Here is a 7,385-nt window from a genome sequence, read left to right on the forward strand (position 1 = left end):
CTGGAAGGTGCTCTGGGCTCTCCTTGCAATCTGCTCTTCTCCACAGCTCTTATCTATCCCACGTGTGGGTGAGTCCAGTGGACACTCCCAATGCTGGTGGTCAGCCAGGGCTCAGGAATGTTCCCGAGCTCCAGTCAGGGCCACTGGAGTGCAGTTCCCAATGTCAGGCAAATCCCACGTTTCTCAGCCTCCCACATGCCGGGAGATGGACTCTGTGACTGCTCATGAAATGTTTTGTCATCTCGCTTCCACTTTTCCGCAAGCTGATGAAAAAAAGCACAAATCCCTCCGACGTGTTGTCTTCCCAACTCCTGATATGTTTTGGCTACTTACAGAGAGTAAGAGGAGTCTTCGGAGCAGATGTGAAATTCAGCTCTTGTTTCCTCGCTTGTCATCACTCGGAAAGCAAAACAAACACTCCTGCTCCTGCAGAAACCAGCCCTCGTGTCCTGCTGCTCTCTGTGCCTGCTCCTCTTCCCCAGGGATGAGGGTTCCTCTCAGTCCTTGTCACAAATTCTTTAGAACCTGCTGAGAAGCACCAGAGATCAAGATAGTGTTGGTGTATCACTTACAGGAGGGGTTTTTCCCTCATGTTCTTAAGCCTGTAATCACAGATAAAATAGAAGAAGTGATTTAAAGCTGTTCTGTGGCCCAGGAGGAAAAAACCTGATCTGAAACACGCGTAATCCTGTATGAGACGAGCCCAGAAGAATCTAATTGGATTCTTCCCCAAGCTAAATTCTACAGTGCAGTTATCTCCTTGATTATTTACTGCACACAGTAATAAGCAGACAAAGAAAAATTGCTCCTGGAAAAGTTTTTCAAGCAGATTTCGGCATCCTGAAAGATTTCTTTTGTTGGGAATGCCTTAATAGGTCAGGGTTTTAACGGCCATCACAAGGTGTAAAAGGAATGGCTCTGGAAATTCTGAATTCCATTGCTCCTGTTGCCTTTTTTGGCTGTAAGAACTGATCTGTTGATTTACTGGACCTCCTTCCCTTTGGCACCACGGAGCAGGGAGGTGTCCAGGGCCCCAGTCAGAGCAGCACTTCACCAGTGACTTCTGGAGGGTGCTGAAGTTCCCGCTGTGCTCCTGGTCCCGGATGGAGTTTCCAGGGAATCCCGAAGCCTGGGGACGGTTCTGGGAGCTGCCAGAGACTCCAGCGGGAAGGACGTGGACTGAAGCCAAGCCCAGCCCCAGGCTGCCCCCGGCACCAGCTCTCCCCACCTTGCCAGGGAGGGGTGGGCAACTCCCTGCAGGCTTCTCCGAGGACGTGAGCAGGGACTGGGGAGGATGAACTCCCCGAGGCTTCCCAGGCACCGCAGCCAGCAGCCACCACGGCTCCCCGAGCCTCCCCAGATGCACTAAATGAAGTTTTGCTCTTCACGGATGCGTAATTAACCCCTTGAGTAAACATCTATTCAAACCTGCATAATTAGCACTGCATTTTGCAAAAGGGTAATGAAAGGCCCTTTTAGGTTCCTAATTGGCTTCCTCTCAGTCAGCTCTGGGTAGGAGCTATCAGCACGGGAAGGGCTCTGTACGGCAGGGACCGTGCGGATCGGGAATGTGAGGCTGGAATTCCGCACAGGATGGCCGAGGGTGCCCAGTCAACCACTCCTCGTGAGGACTCACAGAGAAAACCTGGCTCAGGTTGGAGAAACGCAGCCCTACACCCCTAAAGTGTGACTGTTGGGTAAATTTTGGGATGGTGGTTTGTGCAGTGAGTTGGGCTGTGTCCCAGAAAGGCAGTTTTCTATAGAAACGATGGAGATAAAAGAGATGGTTGGAATTATTAGGGACAGATAATGAAGCTGTGCAGTAAATGTGCCACTGAACAGGGTAATTAACAGTAATGCTCATCAGGAGCTAATTACATGATTCTTTACCATTTTTAAATGAATGGTTACCATGTAGTTTCCAGGACCAGAATTCCCAGGTTAAGGAGAACGTGCAAAACCTGAGTTCCTTGGGTAACTCAGCCACCAATTTATCCACTTAATTTTTAAAAACTAAGCCTGGAAAAAAGAGCAGCTCTTTCCAGCTGAGACAACGTGACTCAAATAATCAGCATCCAGACCCACCTCAACTCATTCCCAATCAGGCCATAAATGAAGGAGCCTCCCTGCTTCGCAGAATCCCTGTTTTAAGGCAACAAAGAAAAGCAAATAATGCTCCCAGACTGAGAGGAATGTGTTATCGGACTGCACATTATTTCAAGAAGTTCAGCTACAATAATAACACCTTCCCCTGGCCAACTGCCCAAAATCCCAACTGCATCACTCGCGGTTTTGCAACTTTTCTTTAAAGAAGGGTTTTTCCTCGCCTGTTTCCTTTTGCTCCAGAGGCCAGGTGGTTCCATTGGCTGTGCTGCAGTGCTCTCTGCTGGCACCAGCCCGGAGCTCCTGGGATGCTGCAGCTGAGCAGAGGCTGTCCCAGACCCTGCCACAGAATCACAGAATGGTTTAGGTTGGAAAAGACCTTCAGGAACATCGAGTCCAACCCTTACCCCAGCACGGCCACCAATACTGCACATCCCCAAGTGCCACCTGGGATTGCCCTTCTGGTGCTGCCAGACCCAAGGATTACAACCCCTGAGTCAGGCTCCAGGAAAACCCAGGGATTGCCAGCCCTGGCTCTCTGTATTTGCTTTCTGAGTGTGTGTTTACACTCAGGGTGTCCTGACTCAAAATCCTCTGCCTGAACCTCCCCCCGTGCACACAGGTCCTGCCTGAAGGGCCCTGTTCCCCTCTCACAGAGGGTTTGGGTGGGAAGGGATATTAAAGATCATCTATTTCCAAATTCCACTGTCCCAGGCTGCTCCAAGCCTTGTCCACCCTGGCCTTGGACACTTCCAGGGACAGGGCAGCCGCAGCTTCTCTGGGCACCCTGTGCCAGGGCCTCCCCACCCTCACAGGGAGGAATTCCCTCCCAACATCCACTCTAAATCTTCCCTCTTTTACTTTAAAACCACTCCTCCTTGTCCTCTCACCAGCTGCCTCTGTAAAAAGTCCCTCTTCATCTTTTTTATTACACTCAGGGGATATTTTCTTTCCTCATTCTTTGCAAAACCTCCCAGGCACGTTCCAGGTGCTCTTCCTCGGGGATGGGGATAGCGGCGCCTTCCCTGCCCTGTGCAGAGGGGCTCCTGTGCTGTGCTGTGGTGCTGTGACCCAGGTGCTGCTGTGCTGTGACCCTGGTGCTGTGCTGTGGTGCTGCTGTGCTGTGACCCTGGTGCTGCTGTGCTGTGCTGTGGTGCTGCTGTGCTGTGACCCTGGTGCTGCTGTGCTGTGACGTGGTGTGCTGCTGCTGTGCTGTGACCCTGGTGCTGCTGTGCTGTGACCCTGGTGCTGTGCTGTGGTGCTGCTGTGCTGTGACCCTGGTGCTGCTGCTGTGCTGTGGTGCTGCTGTGCTGTGACCCTGGTGCTGCTGTGCTGTGACGTGGTGCTGCTGCTGTGCTGTGACGTGCTGCTGTGCTGTGGTGCTGCTGTGCTGTGACCCTGGTGCTGCTGTGCTGTGACGTGGTGCTGTGCTGTGGTGCTGCTGTGCTGTGACGTGGTGCTTGCTGCTGTTTCCCTCACGCCCCCTCACTCTGATTCACGCCAGCAGTGCCGCTCGCTCCCGCTGCCTTTGGTTAAGAACTGCTATTTTGCTATTTTAGCTCAAGCCCACGGAGAGCTAGGCACAAGTCCCTGAACTGAATTGCTGCTGTCCCAGATTTCCATCAGGCAAGGTCAGGAGCCACCATCTCCATCGATTCCTGCACAGCAGAGCCCTCAGGGGAGCTCTTCCCTCTCACTCCTGCAGGTTGTTGGTGGCAAAGCTCTGAACTCTGGTGATGTGGAAACACTGCAGCTGAAGAGCTCTTCTCTCCTTCCATTTTTTTCAGGAATGTTTCTTCCTACTCTGACTTCTGGTCGTCCCCAGCACCGCCCTGCTGCAGTCGGGCTCTTTCTGTGGATTTATGACACATTTACAGCGAGTTCTGCAGGACAAGGCAAGGCGTGGGCACCCAGCGCTGTTTGCCAGAGCCACCTCCCCTCCAAACAGCTCCAGGGGCTGGAGCACAGGCAGAGCTTCCCTTTTGTTCCGCTCACCTCTGCCTTGAACTCCTCCAAAGCCATCCCAAGACGGCTGATGAATCCCCTAATAACCCTTTATTAGGGGGGTTTATTGGGGAATAAACCCCCCTGAAACCCCCCCAATAAACCCCCCTAATAACTCCCCAATAAACCCCCCTAATAAAGCCCCTCACATCACTCTGGCTTTGGTGTCTCCCCCAGCAGTGGGACTGACTCCCCCTCACTCCACAGCTGAGGCCTTACAGCGACTTTCAGGGTAAAATCAATGCAAATTCCACCAAAACCTTGCACTAAAGGAAACCTGCATGTTCAAACCCACATCCAGAAATCCTAACAAAGTCCCTGTGGAGTTCCCAGAGATGGAACCTGAACAGCAAAGAAAGGAACAACACCAAAGAGCCTTCGCCTTGGAACCAAGCTACTGAGGGGAAATATATTAAGAAAAAGAATGTGATTTTCAAGTATTGCCTCAGAGCTGATTTATTCCTGACATAAAACTAAACTTCACAATGATATGGACTTTTTCCATGCATTATTCTAGATGGCAGTGTAAATCAACTGAGAATGCAGTCAGTAAAGTTGTTATTGCCAGCTCTAAAAATCCCACACTGTAGAAAAGATTCAAAGAATTATTAATATTTCCTCTATTCCTGTGTGCTGTGCTTGAGCAGGCACACAGAGGGAGGTTTTGAAAGTCAAAATAGAGCTATTGTATGGAGTAAAATAGCCCCAAATTCCGGGCATGGAGATTAACCTCAGCTCAGTGATTGTTCTCCGTGGGTCTGTGCCATTTAAATGGCGAGGAGCATCCCCTTCCCAGTGCTGGAGCTCCTGCTGGGAGACCCTGTCCCAGCCCAGTCCCACAGAACTCCCAGCCCCATCCGAAGGAAAGCGGGGCGGTTTCCAAACGCTGAGGAGTCGTTTGTTTGATGAAGGCAAATTCTATTTGCGTTCCACCTGGGAACATTGCAGCGCCAGCCCGGGCAGTGGCAGGAGCTGCTGGCCCAGCCCCGTCCCTCTGGTGCCCGGTGGGATCGCTGGCACTGCCGCTCCTGCTGCACTATCCCCGTGCTCCTGCTGACTCCCCTGCTTCCCAGCTCGGTGCTCCATCCCTTCCTCCTCCTCCTCCTCCTCCTCCTCCTCCTCGCCGAGCCCGGGCAGGCTCTAATCCCCGCAGACTCGGAGCTGAGCGGGAGCAGCCAACAGGAGTTGCTTTGTCTGTGCTGACTTGGGTAAGCAAAATATTCTTTCCTTACGAGCCATTTGCTGTTCCTGCTCTTGCACTGGAGCAGGTGGGATCCCCGCTCACCTGCTTTTCTTTAAAATGGATTTTATCTTGTAACAGGGAAATACCGGAGGACTTCTCCTCCGTAGTATCCTCCAGCACTGGTGTTATATTTAGCGATTTCATAGAAAGCTGTCTCTGGCATTTTACTTCCAAAGTATTTTAGGAAATCTGGGATATTTATAATGGAAATGGAGATTTTTGTAAGTGTTCCCCAAGTTGCTTTGGAAGGGGTGGCGTGGTGGGGGGAATACGGGAGGTTTGACATGGGTTTGTTTTTAATGGCGAGCTCGTGGGTTCAATTTCTTATTCTTTTGTCCCTGAACACGGAGGCTGCCCTGGCACTTCATTCATTCATTCATTCATTCACGTGCAGATTTACTTGCTTTGCTGTATTTTTTTTTAAATCAAAGCCCTTTGAATTTGTATTCTCCTCTTTCTCCTATAAACTTCTAATTCCAAAGGCAAACCCCTGAAAGCTGCATGTTTGTTCCCCCTGCACATGGAAGTTTGTCACGAGACCATTAATCATGCCTTACAATCATTCTGCTAATGCAGTGCATCCATTCAGAAGCAGGGTCTGGCTGCAGATGGATTTGTTGCTGTGGGATATGGAAGCAGAACAAATTTCCTCAGGAAATATTTAAGCAAGGTCATAATAACATCCCTGGCACTCTGAGCAGTGTCGTGCTGGATCAGACAGAGCAGAGTAGTTCGTTGGCTCAGGCTGTAGAAGAGCCCAAAGATCAGACATTAATATCAAACCTGTTTATTATCTTATCTCTAGAATATAAACTCGACTGAAGCCCTGCATGTCGCTGTATTTGTTATGATGGGGAAGAGGGAAGCTCCACAAATTAAAGCCATGTTATGCACTTCATTTTCAGCTCCAGAGGTCCTCCCCTGCATTAGTTAATGAGCTCTTCAATCTCATTATGCAGCCTTAGCACACCGGTGTGCTTGCACTGCCAAGAGGTGAACGGGCAAAAGGGCACCACAGACCCCTGTCGGGATCAGGGTTAAAATAACGTGTATTCCATGTGCCTGTGGGTGCCCTCCGTGTTCGTCCCACTGCTGGGGCTGGAATGTCCCCAGGCACACCTGGAGGGGTCAGGACGGAGCTGACAGGGGAAGGAGGGCAGGGCAGGGATGGGAGTGTGCAGATGGGCACACCACAGGGCAGGAAAAGCTGCCAGTCCCAGCACAAAGTGTGTGCCCAACTTCTGCCACGTTCTTAGTCCTGCGGGAAGCTTCTCCAGCTGCGTGGGTCGATCCATAAACCCAGGTTTGTGCACCAACAGTGGGACAGGTGAGGGCACTGGAAAGGGCACAGGGTGCCCAGAGAAGCTGTGGCTGCCCCTGGATACCTTGGAAGTGTCCAAGGCCAGGCTGGAGGGGGCTTGGAGCAGCCTGGGACAGTGGGAGGTGTCCCTGTCATGGCAGGGGTGGCACTGGATGAGCTTTGAGGTCCCTTCCCAAACCGTTCTGGGATTCTGGGATTGTTGCACCAGAGCTTGAACAAATAACAAAAGACAGACAACAAATACATCAAAGGTTGCATTGTGACCAACTGCTGTCAAGTGCAACAGGTGACTTAACCAGAGTGAGAGACAAAGATGGGCTCCCAAAGACTCAGGGAATTCCCGTTCTCCTGATCCCATAATCATGGCTGGACCCAGGCTGCCATGTCCTGCACCATGGCAAACACTTCCCCTTGTACCAAAAGAGGAAAAACCATGGAGAAGGATGTGATCCAACATGAGGGGAGTTGGCAAGTGTCCCTCACCTGAGCACATATGGAATCACAGGATGGTTTAGGTTGGAAGGGACCTTAAAAACCATTCCCTTCCACCCCCCCTGCCATATGCAGCTTTACATCTCAGGAACTCAAACATTCCATTATTTTGCTCTCAAAATAGCAGCATTTACTCCCCTTCCTCACAGAGAGGCGAGGGCAGGCAGGAAATGACTTGCTGATGATGGCACAGAAAAACTGAGAAAGCAGGAAATCAAATCC

General features: G+C 51.1%; 1 protein-coding gene across 1 annotated transcript in view; it reads left to right on the forward strand.

Moving 5' to 3' along the window:
* Nucleotides 1-4,871: 4,871 nt before the first annotated feature.
* CAMK1G (calcium/calmodulin dependent protein kinase IG) overlaps nucleotides 4,872-7,385 on the forward strand; it is a 13,141-nt gene continuing 10,627 nt past the window's right edge. The window contains 1 exon segment of the mRNA XM_008638951.2: nucleotides 4,872-5,315. The gene's annotated coding sequence lies outside the window, so the exon portion shown is untranslated.

Source organism: Corvus brachyrhynchos, unplaced genomic scaffold (genome assembly GCF_000691975.1).
Source record: "Corvus brachyrhynchos isolate BGI_N302 unplaced genomic scaffold, ASM69197v1 scaffold338, whole genome shotgun sequence".
Taxonomy (NCBI): Eukaryota; Metazoa; Chordata; class Aves; order Passeriformes; family Corvidae; genus Corvus; species Corvus brachyrhynchos.